The sequence below is a fragment of the Pinus tabuliformis genome, chromosome 7, assembly GCF_031772625.1.
Source record: "Pinus tabuliformis cultivar Carrire ecotype Pingquan chromosome 7, CPIR1, whole genome shotgun sequence".
Classification (NCBI taxonomy): Eukaryota; Viridiplantae; Streptophyta; class Pinopsida; order Pinales; family Pinaceae; genus Pinus; species Pinus tabuliformis.
In genome coordinates, this window is record NC_142293.1 from 352,772,281 (window position 1) to 352,789,204 (window position 16,924).

A 16,924-nucleotide genomic window follows, 5' to 3' on the forward strand; every position below is an offset into this window, starting at 1 on the left:
ACCCCTCTGGCTCGGCGAGCCACTGCTCACTGACGGACCTGACATCCTCATAGATGTACCTCCAGATCCTCCTGATCCCTACCCACTGGATCCCTGCGACTGACTCAACTGCTGCTGAGGGTCTGGCTGATCCAGATACTCTAACTCCCGTGACCTCCTAAAGGCCCTGTCCTCCTCGAACTTCACATCCCGTCTGACAACAACTCTCCTCTGTGCAGGAATGTAAATCCGAAAGGCCTTTGAGGTCTCACTGTAGCCCACAAAGATACCCTTCTCTGCGGTGGGCTCTAGTTTGGTCCTCTTCTCCTTGGGTATATAGGAGTATGTAATGCATCCAAAGATATGAAGATGACCAATATCAGGCTTCTTCCCAGAGAAAGCCTTCTCCGGAGTCATGTGCCCCAAGGCACGATGCAGACTCCTGTTCTGCAAGTAAACAGCTGTGTTGCAGGCCTCTGCCCACAAGAACAATGGCAACCCCTGATCATGTAACATGGCTTTGGTAGCCCCTATGATGGATCTGTTCTTCCTCTCTGCAACCCCGTTCTGCTGGGGGTTGTAAGGAAGAGTGAACTCCCTCCTAATGCCTGCCTCCGCACAATAGTCAATAAACTCTCCAAGGGTGTACTCTCCTCCATTGTCCGACCTCAAGGACTTGATCTTTTGACCTGTCTGAGTCTCCACAAGAACTCTGAACTCCTGAAACCGCTTGAAGACCTCACTCTTGGTCTTCAAAAATAAATCCAGGTCATCCTGGAGTGATCATCAATGAATAACACATAGTACTCATATCCACTCAAGGAAACAGGAGACATCCGACTGCTCACATCGCAATGAATCAAATCAAGTATCCTCGTCGCTCTGCTGTCATTGCTGGGAAAAGGGGATTTGGCAAACTTGCCCATCGCACAACCTCTGCAAGTATCAAACTGATCAGTACTGAAATCTGGCACACTTGTAGTGATCTCCCGCAATTTCCTCAAGGCTCCATGATACATATGTCCCATCCTGCGGTGCCAAATCTCACACAGCTCAGAACTGCTAGCTCTGCTGTCGGTACTATTGCTCAATGCCAAAAGGGGCTGAAATGCAAACTTGTACACTTTTGCATGGCGTACACCTATCACTCTAGCTGAATCATCTGGAGTGCCCCTGGAATACATCAACACCTATCCTCCCCTGAACAATACCTCATATCCTCTGTCCTCCAAAGCTAAGACGGATATGAGGTTCTTCCTCATCCCTGGCACATAAAGAACCTCTGACACCTTCAAGGGAGGTTTGGACTCCCTCTGAAATGTCACTGTCCCCACCCCGACTGCTCTAACAACTCTGTCAACACCGAGTACTACCTCAATATCAGTGCCACTCTTTGAAAGCTCTGAGAAGTACTCACGGACTCTTGTCATATGACGTGAAGCCCCACTGTCCACATACCAGATACCTGAAGATGCTCAGCTAATCGAGGGAAAAGCATGCTCCCTCTGAACCTATGTGGCAGGTGATCCTGCACTAGAGGACTCACATGTAGTGATCACAAACTCCCGGTCAAAATGACCTGCAAAGTCCTCAATCTCAGCTGAAGCTGCCACATCCTGGTTCTTCCCCTTCTTCTTCTTCTTCTTTGGACACACAACTGCATAGTGTCCCATCTTCTGACAATTCCAACACTTCACCTTGGAATAGTCCTTCTGTGTGTTACCCTATTTACATTTACCTTTGCCTTTGCCTCCACCACCGCTTGTGGAAGCCTGCTTCTTCCCTTTTCCTTTCTTGCCTCCTGCCACCAGTGCTACATCCTCATCCTACTCAACTGGCTTGGCTGCCCCAAGCTGTCCTTTCCTGATCTCTGTCTGAATGCAATCATCCCAAAACCTCTCCCATGTGGGAAGGGTCTCACGTGCACAAACCCCATCAGCAAAGTTCAACCATGAACGGGGGAGGCCATTCACTGCAATCCGCAGCAACTCAGTGGGTGGAATGGCCTCTCCAATCGCTGCCAACTCATCTCTCACATTAGTAATCTTTGTGAGATATCTAATTGCATTATCATTACCCATCTTAATTTTCTTCAGCTTCTCCTTCAGGACCATCTTCCGGTTCTCATTGGTACTCTGGTAGAGATTGGACAATGTTGTCCACATCTCATGGGCATTGCTATTTCCTCTCACATGAGGAATGCAATGGTCTTTGATTCCGTCTAGAATCAGCCTCTTACCCTTATTTTTCTTCTTTTTATACTCAGCCAACTGAGTAACATCAGTGGGCACAACAACAGGGTTCTGAGCAGTTTCTGAGCAGTTTCTGGTGGAGAACTTCTGGGAGAAGCTGTAATCTGTTGACCTTGTTCCTTTAGGGTTTAGAACAACACTTTTAGGGACTTAGGAGCCCTTGATTTATGAACATTTCATGCTTGGGGTTGTAGTGCCCAAAAATGTCTATAACAGTTTCCGCCTAAAGTATGATGCTGTTAACCTTTTGGTGTCGGGTGAAATGCTTTATTATGAGGATCCGAAGTTCTTTCATTGCTGGGAGGAGACGTGTAATAAGATACAATACAATACATTATCTTAATATTGTTTTCATGATCTAGCTGAGGCGGGCATTCACATGCTCAGCTTTATAAATTCATTTTCATGTACATAGGATAGACAATCGTCTGAGTGTAGACTGATGATTCTAGTAGAGCCATCATCCTTTTTAGTGGATGATTATCTGTGCAACAATGATGTACATTTAATGTCTTTATTTCCCTGAATATATATCGCAGCCCGGATGGATGAAACTAGTTTCGGGGTCTTCAATCTCGTCCGATCTTCACTCGAAGTACAAGTCGATCCATGTGAGAATTGTTTTGAAGTCGAACATGGAAAAACATCGCTTGATTACCAGTCAATGATGTAAACTGTTAACAAGCGCGAGAGGAATCACCGATAATGATAATTATCCTCAAGGTACTGCAGTACAATTCACGTGGTGTGAATAAAGGACTTGGTGTCGAACACCACGCAAAATCTTTAAGTCGAAGGCCATTGATGTAAACCTGTCGCCGGAAGTGAGAAACTTGCCATTGAGGCATGCAAGCTTCAAAGTACTGAATGGGGTGTTCCTAGATCAACTTCTTGGATAATGAGCTGATGTCGACAAGAAGTGATCTGTCACAGGAGGGCCTTAATGAATCCCACATCAATGACACGGAACGGAGAAAATGATTTTAATGGAGGAGAAAATTATCTGGTGATATAAGTTTCACGGTGGCGGTCATGAAATAATGGAGTATAATGTATGGTAGTGGGTGAGACACAGGTGACTTCTCTGGATGACTTCTCTTGAACATATCGGTGACACTGATGTGATGGATTGGTAGCATTAACCCCAAATGTGGATGGTATGGCGTGACCATGGTGATGTGACCGGTGAATAAAACAACCCAACCCGACTCGGACACGGAGTGGAAGTGTCATGTTCAAGAGCGACTTGCTACCAACAAATTTTCTTTGAGTTTTCTTCCCAATTTTTCCCCAGTCATTGCTGACCAGTACCTCTTTATTTTTGTCAAGCTTGAGGAGGATAACATATTCTTGTTCTATAATTTTCCCTTCGAGCAAACCCATCGCTATGTTTTAACGAGCCTAGCGATAGTGAAACTCGTTCTCGTCTATAGACAAGTTTGTCGCTATTAATCTTTTTAACGAGTTTAAAGACAAAGATAACTTGGTCCTTTTCAATTTTAGAGAGTCTGAAAAGGAACGTAAAGGAAACTCCAAAATTCCTTTTTCATCATCTAATCCCTTAAGTCCGAAAAAATATAAAACAATACAGAAGGGATGAATTTGTGATATTTTTAACGAGCCGAATAAAACAAGCGCTCGATCTTTTTGTGTAATAATCCCTCAAGTCCAAAAAGATTAAAATCTAGAGGAGGGATAGCGCTTCATGTCCCTTTAACGAGCTGGAAAGGCCAAGGAATCGGCAATCTTTTCATATTTTACGAGTTAGTTGAAAAGAGCTTAAAGGAGACTCGTCTTTTGAGGAACGAGTGATAAATTGGGTAGCAGCTGATTCCAGGTAAGGTTTGGAATTTTCCAATCACAGCAGTGTCACAAGGATGGCTAGTGAAATCACTCTTCGCAGCTGTTCCTCAAAATGGGTAAACAATCAAATGGAGGTGAATGATCGGCCAATGAAAAAGTGGAGGTGACGGTGTGAACACGACCAAGGCATTAATGGCTGAAGTATTACATTCACGATGGTTATTTAACGGGGAATAATTCATTTTTAACGAGCTTAAACGCGGGTGGAAACATTTTCTCATGTCTTAAGTTTATTTTTTAACGAGCTTGAACTATGTGCTAAAACTGCTCGATTAATCCAGTCATATGATAAGAATGTCTCATATAAAAACGACAACTTTTAGAGTTTTGCCCCACATCCTTTCTTTATGCAAGTTAGGAGACGACCAATCCTACCAGTTTAAAGGGTTAGAGGTCCTATAAATTTAAAAAATAAATAGTCGCTCTTCGCTTGCACTCCAAAAGGTTTGCATGCCCCCAGGTATAAAACAGAGTTTCAAGGTTACCCCTTCTTCAGTCCGTTAAATCATTTGTTTTACCGAGAAAGGCCTACCTCTTACAGGTTACCCAAAGATTGTTCTATTCATAGCTCAAACAAAACACTTCTTCGGCGATGTCTACCAAAATAAACAAAGGTGAGGATCTTGTTCTAGTCCAACTCCCCCTTCCAATCATGGATGGGAGTAGGGAGGTCATATCCTCTCGTGGAAACCTACCTTATACCCGAAGTTTTCCTGCTGAAGCAGACCAGGACGCATGCCCCCTGGGTTTCAGTCATGTCCCCCCGAATCACTCGCACTCATCAGGTTGACAGATTGGAGATTGAGACATTTCTTGCATGAAAAGACCATTCAGGGATGGTATATGACTATTTGCTATGCGTGATCCGAGAAATGAAAGCTGTTCTATGAGCTTGACCACTCTTCCTTCGTGCGGAAAACACATTACTCTAAAGAGTGAGGAGACAATTGCTCCCATGTAATAAATATAGTCTCGTCCAAGGAGTAGATTGTAATCCAGGGGTCCTTGAACTACCATCACGTTCATGTGAACGATTTTCCCTCTCAATGTTATGGGCACATTGGGAAGGATGCCTAACAGTCGACTGGTTCCTTTATCAAAGCCTGTCACATTTCTCATCTCAGGCAAAAGCGATGGCGAACCAAGCGCTTTCCAAGCAGTCGAGGAAAGGATACTCACAGAAGCCCCCTCATCTATGATGGTACCAGCCATAACCATTCTATATATTTGAACAACAATACGAAATGGCACACTAGCTGGTAAACGGGGTCTGCCTAGTTGATTCCAGTCGAAGGAGACAACTAGGTTGCTTGGAGGTGGGACCGAATAGATGGCCAGGTAAGACTCTGGCGAACTTCCTTCCTGCGGTAAAGGAAAGGGTAAATTGCCCCCATGTTCGTTGGAGTTTGTGCTTATGAAGAGAATTTGGACGGTGTCATCCTTGTTTTCTTCAGTGACTGTATCATCTGAAGATGAAACCTCTAAAGGCAAGACCGAGTCAACTGTCGCCTCGACCTTTTGACTTTTTTCTTCTTTTCCTTCTTCTCCTTAGGAACCTAACTTTTGGCTTTACTAGCCCCATCAAGCGAAGAGGAAGGAGAAGAGGAAGAATTAGAGGAAGTAGAAGGTTGGTGGGTAACTCTGGACTCGTCTAATTGGTGATTCGATTATTCAGGAATAGTGGTGTTCTGAACGACAGAGGTTGAGAAGAGCCATACAGGCAAACCAATTGTCAGTCCTAGAAGTGACAATGTGGCCATATGGGGTGCACCAACATCTCCCCAAGAGGAGAAGGGACTAGGAATTCCTCCAAGTGGAATTCCTTGGTTGGTGGACTCCATTTTCTCAACCAAAGATCAATGTAGGAAAGGGGTAATGAATATTTCGTTTAAAATAAATTTTTAGACGCTTTGACACAACTTGTTTTTTCAGTTTTTAAGAGTCGAGAAAAAACAAAAGATGACTCTAGTCTCCTTCGATTTTTAATGAGCCTGAAGTGACAAGTGCTCAGATGGACCTTTTCCGTTAAGGAGTTTCAAAAGGAACGAAAGGGACTACTCTGGAGATCTAGGTAGAGGGAGTACCAAACCAATCGTACAAATACAGAATACTTTTTACGATATGGCAGTCAATCTTCCCGAATTTTGTGTTCAATGCATTGCGATCGATAGGGTGGCAGACACATCTTCCTAAGGATAAAGGATTTAAGCCTATAGGGGTCTCCCAAAATATACTCGACGGTACGTGGGAGCAGAAGTCGGTACTGGCACTTATTGTCTCAAAGTGGAGGAATCACCCAACCATCAGTGAGGACAACAGTTACCAGGCTTTATGACGCCGGAATGCGTCTCTAGCCTAGACCTCTAAATGTTGTGCGTTAAGTTCCAAAGCGTTGTTAGATTCATTGAATTTATTTTAAGTTGATCTTGCTTATGAAGTTGGCCTTTTGGGTTCACCACGAGATGTAGATGTAATTCCTAAAATGCAATCTAAAGATGATAAACAAGCTTTTATCTCTTTTGTGAAATGAAAATCCTAGCTAGTAGGGGAAAAGAAAGACAGAATCTTTTCACAAAGAGAAAAGAGCACAATGTAAATGCACTTTCCTAAATCAAGCCAAACAGACTGTCTATATGCAAATGCACATGCATGTATTTGTTTTCAACTTTCTTAGTATTGATGCTAAAAAGAAAGTTGATGTACAAATCTAAATTTCTTTTAAAGCGACAAATATAAACAAGCTCTTTTTCCGAAATCAAAAACAGAGATGATTACGACACCTTACGATTTTGAAATGAACACTCGTTCTTGACACTAGAAATTGAAAATTCAAACCAAAGGCAATAGTAACAGTATAATCGACCATCAACAACAATCAAACTTTCTCCTATGATTGAAATCGACACTTGCGACAGATTCAAATCAAAGGACGACAATACAACTATTCTACTTTTACAATGGAAAACTGTAAATGACTCAACAAACACACAAAAACATCTACAGTTCTTTTGTACAAAGGAGGCGGAATAACAGCAAGGAAAAGAGGTTTCAAACAGACATAGACTGGTCACAGGAAACAAAATTCAGGGATAGAACTGGAAATAAAGAAGCACAAGAACCACAACTGCACAGAGTCAGTCTGATCAGCGCACCTGTAACACAGAGAATCTGAAATGCAGCGCAAGTTGCGCTTTCGGGAAGTGCGCTGAAATTCAGGATCTCTTAATACCTATGCTTGGTCAGAAACAAGACTCTCTCCGGGTTCCGGGTCACAGTTTGCAGTTCAGTCCTTGGTTTTTGGCTGAGTAAAAAGCAATCAGTAATACAACAATCAGGGGTAGATCTAAGGAGGATCTAAGAGTTGTCACAAGGGAAATCAGATAACTTGTGAATCAGTTGTTTAAATCATAAACATGTCCAGTGAATGGATTGAAGTAGCAGCTGTCTACTTTGCATTTGTTATGGCAAATGCAGTTCGAATGCTACTTATAGGTTTATGAAACAAGCAACAAAGAATGATACACAAACAAACTAATTATACATTCCCCAGTGGAGTCGCCATTTTGTTACATGGAAAAGTGTCTATTTAGAATTTCTCTATCCCACTAAGGTGTGACAGCTGCCTTAGAAACAAACAGAGAAAAAACTACTTTTGTATTTCCTTTATGAACTATAGATAGAGAGGAATAGAAAGAACCAACCTGTGTCTTGCGGTATTCCTTTGATCCAATTCCTCTCTTCTTTGATAGTCTCCAGCTACCTGCTCCCTTACTTGCCCAGCTTCACAAAGTACCTGTAAGATCACAGAAGAAGAACACTCTACAAAGACATGGATCTATATTCATAAACAACTTAGGATTAGATTTAAGTTAACCATACAAACGTAAGAGGCATCAATGATACAAAAGCATGGAGGAAAACTCAAATAACTTTTATTGATAAACAAGAAAAGATCCAGGAGGAGTTACAACCAGTGGTTCCGACCCAGAATCAACCTCCCAGTAAAGAAGCCCCTCTTCACCTCAAACAAAGCATAAATCACCCAACAATCTGATGTTTGTCTCTAGAAACTAACAACATTTCCTTACAATATGAAAAATTCCAGCCTCTGGATCTCTGGGATGAGGGATCCATATATAGATATCTGTAAGGAGGAAGAGTCAACTTGTGATTTGATTAGTGTCTTCTCTCTGTCATTTCTTGCTTCCACTTGGAGACTTAAGGCCGCTTACTCATCCTTGGTCGAATTCAGTGAGGCAAGTGTCACAGGAGAAGATTCTGGAAGCTTCCATTGTCTCTCCACCTCGCGGAATGACACTGCCATTTGTCATTTCTCGCCCATCGCACCCCACAGAAGGGACTTTGGAAATGCAACACACCCTCATAGTGTATTTAGGTGCAATGCAACACACCTAGCCAGTGGAGCGGCTGAAATGATCTTGTTTTGACCCATTCTGAGTAGTTTCTGGTGGAGAACTTATGGGAGAAGCTGTAATCTGTTGACCTTGTTCCTTTAGGGGTTAGAACAACACTCTTAGGGACTTAGGAGCCCTTGATTTGTGGACATTTCATGCTTGGGGTTGTAGGGCCCAAAAATGTCTATAACACGATGGTCAGCACTTGCAAGGCTAATGGACGAAGGAGATTGGCATTTCATAGATACATCCACTTTTAACAAGTCTTTTATTATGAAAAACATGTGGAGGGAAGTATTGGGAAATGGTGTGCGGTCTCATATCATTAAGGAAAAATATATTTTCCATCAAACTTTCTCCTCATGGATTAGCAGAGGTGCTAAGAAGAAATCTGTTATATCATACATATGGAGAAGTATGATGCACAATTTGTTGAGAAATCTAGGGCATAGAAATTATGTGAGTTCTCTTGTAATGATAACAGCTTGTGAATTCTTTCTACTCCTTCATATTATTATCTTCTCTTTAGTTATATTAATATAGTGTTATTGACCAAACAACTACCAAAGCATAAACAATAAGGAGACAAGAGACACAGAATATATGCAATTAACTAGGGCCAAAACCTCTCCCACTTGAGAGGCAAACAACTAAATTGAATTCTTCTTCTTATAGAAAATTTAATTGACGAATACCAACACCAGGACCCTTGACATATTTGACCTCTCCAAGACCAGGACACTATTCTTCTTATTTTGACCTTATTTCTTAATAGAGTCAATGATAGTCAACTACATTTTTCTTCTTTCTACCTCTACTACCTTTTCTCTTCTTCAGACCTGTAGCTTCCCTGCCCTAAGTCAAAAAACCTATTACATGTAGATGACCTTCTCTTGCACCTTGACTTCCTTCACTTTAGGTGGAGGCTACCTGCTTTAAAACTTGGCTTGAGAGAATCCTTAGTTCTCTCCTTGACTTGGCCTTCAAAAGGGACTGCAGTAATTTGGATTCCTTTGCAATAGATATCATCTATACTTCATACTTGTGGAGTGATTCAGCCCAAAATAGACCCAAAAACAAAGCTAATTACATCACTCTTCCTTCCATTTTCTTCATTGGTTATGAGGCTTCTTTCGTAATGATTCTAAAACTCCTTATTGCAGACTTCGTATTGACTGAAATTATAACCTTGGAATGTAGTCGAGGTGCTCTATTTATAATGGTTTCCCATGTAAATTAGCCAACTTGAGTTGTGTGTAATATGAAATGTCCTTTGGTGAAGCTTCCTAACTTCATTTAATGCCAAATTGAAGGACATGTTTGAGCTTGATATTGAAGGATCTCTTTGACTCTTTCAGTGACTCACATATATTTGTAACATGCCTAAGAAGGGTCTTCCACACATAACCTTGACTTAATAGGCTATTATGACTTGATGAAAAACCTAAGGGCTCACAATGGGAACCTTAACTAAAATAAAATTCCTTGTTCATGAAACCCATGATTCAAGAATTACAAAAATAATTTTATTTTCTTCTTTACATCAATTACATAAAATTATATTTACACATGTCATTACGAAGACCAAACCCAGTTACACTTTTCAACGCACTGTACACTAGATGTTGGGGTTTTCCCAATGGGGGACTCAAGATGGATCTAAGGTCAAAATTGGATTAGATTACATAATGGGGAAGGATGGAAATCATTCATCATCCTTTAAAATGTTGTAAATACTTCACAGAAATGACATTATCCACTTGCAACAGATATATCTCTCAGGGACTTAAAACATTGATCAACAAAGTTGGATAAGGGCTAAAGATCTTGGCATACTAGTGACATATCATGAGGAATGCGGGTCACAGGTAGTGTAACCTTGATCTTCATGCATCATTCTTGGTGACAACCAAGACAATATGATATGGAGGGGGGGGGGAGGGAAATGAAAATGAACGAGCTCACGGTTGAAGAAATCTACTTGAAGTTGTGTAGGCCTAGAGGGATCAATGACTATAATAAGCATCTACAAGATATATGTAGTTGGAATATCCCAAACAAATTAAAATGTTTTTTCTGGCTCACAGCAGATGATCGTATATTAACATGGAATAACTTATAGAAATGTGGGTTTATTAGTCTTGGAATATGCCCTCTATGCATCTGGGGGGGGATACAAGTCATTTGTTAATCAAATGATCATATGACATGCTCATTTAGGGTGGGGTTATGAGGAAATGAATCTTTGTTTCATTGGCACTAATCAACCACTGTTTAGATTTTTTCTGTCATGGTTCACTTCAAAAAGAAAGTATAGGTCCCTCTCATTATATATCATATGTATTATAAGGCAAAGTAGGAATGCTAGCACTTTGATCAGAAAACTGCAATTGTTAGAGAATCTGTTATTAAGATAGTTGTTTTTCTCAACGAGATCAAGTCGGTGATAAAGTCTAATAGAAGTAAGAAATTCAAGTTAATTGATATTTGGAAAGAATATCTGTTTGGGTTTTTTTATGGAGCCAACAATAGAAGGAAATGAGGATGTGGTGCAGTCATAGTTACTAAGTCTGCAAATTTCCTCCACTTCTGGTGTGAGGGCGAAATGGGATCAAACAAAAAATTTGAGATTACAACATTATGGGTATTCCTTATCGAGGCCAAATGGCTAAGGTTAGACAAAATTTAGGTATATGGAGATGCAAAAGGAATCACTCACTGGGTAAATAAGCATACTAATTTCATTCCCCACATATTGTAAATTAGATGATGAGGATTCAGAACCTAGTAAGGAATTTTAGTCATATACATTTCCATAAAATATACAAAGAATAGAATTGGACAATAAACATCCTATATAAAAAAGGTATTTTGAAGGAAAGAGGTATAAAAACATTTCTCAGTCTACAAGGGGGGTATCATGGTCAATGTAGACAACATCAACCACTCTTACAAGAGATTTTAACACATACTTGACTTTGATGGAAGTTTTGTATCTTTAGATAATGAAAGCTTTCATTTATCAAAATGTAATGGTTATAAGCTAAAGTTTGATGTTAAGGAATATACTTTTGGTAGAACATGAAATTAGCAATGTATGGGCATAGGAATGATAAGACAAGTATGAAAATCTAATATAATGAATGAAATATGAAATATGAATTATCCTTATATTTTAATAGAAAGGTAGATTTTTTTCCTTTATGTAAAAAATAAAGTAACGTTTAAGATAAATGAAACAGTTAAAAAACACATTAAAACAGAACTGATGGAGATACAGAAAAGTACTCCAACAATGCTACTTCCTATCCGCGCTCAGTAAGAATACCTTCGTTTCTCCTCTGATGAAGCACACCTCTGTTGCGAGCCTCCATGACCCTATATACCGTTAGCTTTTTTCAGCCTCCATTGCTCTGCTTCCTAAAGAACCCATCAACAACATAAATACAAACTCTTAATCCTTTAACTTTACCATTTTTACTAGTGTCTCGTATTGACAATTTTAAGACAAATTAACTTTTAAGAAAAAATATTTCTTTTGTCTTAAATTTTTTTCTTAAAATGCCCCTCCTTATAGTAGTGTCAAATGAAACAAAACATAAGTTGTCTCTAATCGTATGAACAGAGCTCCAAAGGACATAAACTGAATTGATGTCCAAGAAATATTGTGTGGAAATGTTCTCGCATTATTCAGAGTTCGCTACCCCCACAAAACAAAGAGACCAACAAGTCATTGTATTTATATAAGATAACATGAATAGTAAGGGAAATAGAAACCTCGGTATAGGTGCGAGACAATAGTAGCATGCAAGTTGGCAAACTTAAATCACACTGCCTATGTCAATTTTGCACTTGTTAGATAATATTGTCTTAAATTGATATGTTTCCATCTTAATCCTTAATTACATTAAATGAGTTTCATCTTAAGTGGCTTGTCTTAAATATAAAGTTGTCTTCAAATATTTCTGTCTTAAACTATTTTTGTCTCAAATTGTTTTTGTCTTAAATATAAAGATTTGTCTTAAAATACTTTTGTATTAAATTGCTTTCGTCTTAAATATAAAGTTTTGTCATAAAATATGTTTGTCTCAAACCACTTTTTTCTTAAATTTAAAGTTTTGTCTTAAAATACTTTTGTCTTAAACTGTTTTTGTCTTAAATATAAAGTTTTGTCTTCAAACATATTTGTCTAAAATTTAATGTAAAATCACTAAAATAAAAGCTGAACTTTTAAAACAAAAGATTTCTTGTCATAAAGAAATGTCTTCAAAGTGCCCTTGGTGTAGTAGTGTATTTAACAATACATAAATTGTAGGGTATGCAATTAGCCAAATAAACTATAGACATTGGCAATAAATAAAGACAAGGTTTAATGGTCATTGTCATATCAAGAGTAAGATTGTTGTTGGCCCTCTGGATCAATCCAACAATTCCATACTCGTGCTTTCCACGTATGCAACATATTCCATATCTCAAATGTAGCCATCAAGAAGAATCATTTCTCACTTCAAGAACTCCAGAAGAGAATATACTCTAGTCAATCATAAACTATCATCTAATTTATCCAGGGTAAACATCACTCGCTAATTCATCAACATTTAGATACAATTGCTTAATATTGAAATTACCCTTACATTATTTTATTTGTTTTTATGTAAAGGGTTCACATTTACTTACATTGTCTTTAAAAAAAGTTAAATGATTTCAACATTAATTTCCACTAACAATTATTATTTCCTCTTTTCCTATAACCAAGAAATATGGATATGGGCTATTGTACATGCTATATGAATATTGTTGACAAATTTGACAACAGGAATTTGCCCTACAAGATAGAAAAATGAGGATCATGCCACCAGAATATTATCTCTTCATCATTTGTCTCCAACGATTATCTTGCTTTACAAGATGATAAAACTCATGCAAAAAATAATCCACATCCATGAAAGAGACAAAATTAGGAAAATGCATGTTGTCTAGAACAAACGTCATTTAGAGCTTAATGCTACAATAGACATTAATTGTTGTTGTATATGCCATTCCTTATCCTTTATCAATTATTAGCTCCCTGTTGACAATTACATCTGTAAAAAGAAATAAAAACACCCCTATCAACTATCCATAGTTGTTTACTTTGTAGAAATATGACCTCACATACTTTGAAGAACCTTCATCTGAATTACATTGTAACGAATCCATAAATGTCTATAAATTAAATGTTCATTTGCAATATGTTATTTTATGTATAGGTTATCTAAAATTGTTATTCTTGTGCAAGAATTTTTTTTTAAATGTCATTGGTACTATGGCTATATAGAAAGGAAAAATCTACCTCGCCATTTTTACACAAGATAACTCCCTTTTGTGAAAATATTACTCAATTTTGTGAATCAAAATTAAAGAAACCCTTGATACCATTTGTATTTATGCGTGCTTCCAAGTTTTCATCGCTGTGAATATATACTCTTGTGTCTTTCCATTATGGGCACACATATCTCTATCCCTCCTATGCCCAGGTGTTGCATGATGACCTTAAAGAAACTAAAGGGGTGCCTCGCTTAAAATAATATGAAATTTTGATTTCTATTGTTCATGGCAGTGGAAGTGGTTATATGTCTTTTATTTTCTTATTTCCATGCTCATAGGACACCCAATTTTCACCCAAATATTGCTTGTGGTTTTGGAAGCATTTTTATATCTATTATTTTGAATAATAGTCATCTACTTGATGTCAAGGACAATGGCAAGACACTTCCATTTGTGAAAACAATGTAAATAGGCTAAGGAGTACTTAATTAAACAACTAAATTAATATTGAGTTGAAAATAATAGATAGCAATGTCTACAAGAAAAATATTTTCTACACTGTGGAAAGGTTATTGAAATTCAATATAACTGACATGAAGTTGGAAATGAGAGACGATTTTGTGCAAAATTATTTGAAGAATAACAAAGAATTCCTTCTTAAAAAAGTAGCTTGCATGTTATTCCAACACTCTCTGTAAGGCCCAAAATTTTCCTTCACTTTATTTCAAATTTGTGTTTGTTTTTACTCTTCTTCCTTTTACTAAAAATGTTAATGGATTCGACATTATTTTCTTCTTCTTTCATTTGTGCAATGTCCATAAGAGTTCTTGAACTTGATGTTGTGAGACATAAAACAATGTTGACTAGGAACTCATCAACACTAGTATGTTGAAAGGTAGACACACTCCAAACTAGTTATTTATCAATATAAGATGGTTTTACTTCTATAGTAACTCCAACAAATATGCCCACAACTAAAATTATATCGTTGAAGGTGCTCAATTCCAAATGAAAATATTGGTCAATCAAGGGTAGAGCAACTGAAAAAACAACATTACGAACTTATAAAAATTCATGTGGCTCATGAAAAGTATTTGTATTTAACCTCATTGATTGGGATAGCGATGAGATCTAGCTATATGCATTCATTGAATTGGTCAAGTCCTTTTATGATCTAATCTAAGTTGGACATAGATATATTGTTTCAAATGGAATATTGAAGGAAACAGACAAAAACTACAACCACCTTAATAACAAATGGGATATTTTATTGTTCGGTGCATCCACTATCAAGCTATGTTTACAAGATGACCCAATTTTTCCTTATTAATGTTTTCATTTCAAAACTATCAGTGAAATCAAGTCTACAAACTTGAATAGCAATGTTGATGTTATTGGGCTGCTTAGTTACACCTCACTTACCTTGAGTATTTGATGAAGATATGGAACTAAAACACTTAAAAAGCTCTCACGTTAAAGGACATGTCAATATTTAGCATTTATGTAACAGTATCGGAAGAATGTTATGACTCTGAAGGAAAGAAGCTTGCTAGTTTATGTTCTTATAATAAAAAAACAATCCTTGGAATTAGAGGAGGTCATATATCTGAATTCAATGGAATCGCCATAGGGATATTCTCCAACAACAATATTTTCATAAATCCAAACATTGAAGAAACTCAACAGCTTCAATCATGGTTCCTTGAAACATTCTTCAATTATTCATCTTCATCTTTCAACAGGAACTATAGATTTGCTTGTATGCAATCCCAAGCACAGAACACAATTCATGATATTGCTTGAATTCGAATTTATAATAAATAATATGGCTTTATGTTAATGCAAATGCAACTTCTCTTCACATGGGTGATTTCTATTTTCACACATGGCCGTTGAGTTTTGCATGAAATGCATGAAAAATGTGATGCACCCTTCTAACAATATATGGAATTGTACAAAATGTAACAATAGGTCCAAGAATGTGACTACCATTACAAACATAGAATTGAATTACATGATCACAACTAAGAATTTATAAGGTGCACATATTTCAAAATACGTGTTCCTTCTTTCTATCAAATTATATAATATCTAAGAATTTTTTGGAAGAATTTCAGGTCGTCGTCTCTTACTAACAATTTCCATGAAACAATTTTTGTTAATTCAAAGGAACTTCATTATGAATCGGCATGGAAATATATCCTCAAAGACATCCAAGAAATGTCTACTACACAACTATTTGTTATCTATTACCTTTGATATTTCTTCACAACACCAAGGACCAATGCCATTTTTTTGCATGAAGTACCATCTCTGTAGATATTATTATTCCACGGTTCTACAAAACATCTCCATGTTGTTCTAGTACACTATTATTTTGACAAGAGTCTTATTCAAAATTTTCTAAATATGTATGCTTTGCCCCTTTCAAGTTTATAGAAGATACATAGTAGCATTTGTAACAACTTCAAACTTCAATCTAATAGAGGGAAATGTTCCCCTAGGGCTTTTTGGGTTGAAACCCTAGCAGACTGAAAGTTATCTATTCAAAGAAACATGCATTCATACAGCCATTATGCTATTGTAAGAAAATTCTATGGTAAGGGTACGTACCTTTGGTCCTACGTTCGAGAAGGCTCTTAGGGTCCAAACCCTTCTTGGAGTTCCCTTCTTCTCTTTTTTCCTGCAAAAAAACCATGTCAAAGAACACAACAGTACATGGACAAAACTTATAAAGAAACCATCTTCATGTTATAAAGAAAGGTAGTTAGTTATGAAATCCAAACGACCATTTACATATGAACTCAAACATGAAATCATTAACATAAAGAAGATTCATTTCGGGAACCAAGACATGTGTTTCTTTTATTATAGATAAATAAAGTACATAAAAAGGAATATTTTCACCTGAGTCACCTTCAGCAGGCTCCAAGAAAAGCTTCCTTCTGGATCCGTTCCAGCCTCAAGCCTCTAACAAACGCCTTCCATGACTCTCTCCATGATGTCATAAATAGTGGATGAACATGAGCACACAAGGAAACAAAGGTTTCCTGTACAAAATGGGGGAAGTTCAGAAGGCACAAGGGACTTCAGACCTGGTCAAGGGAA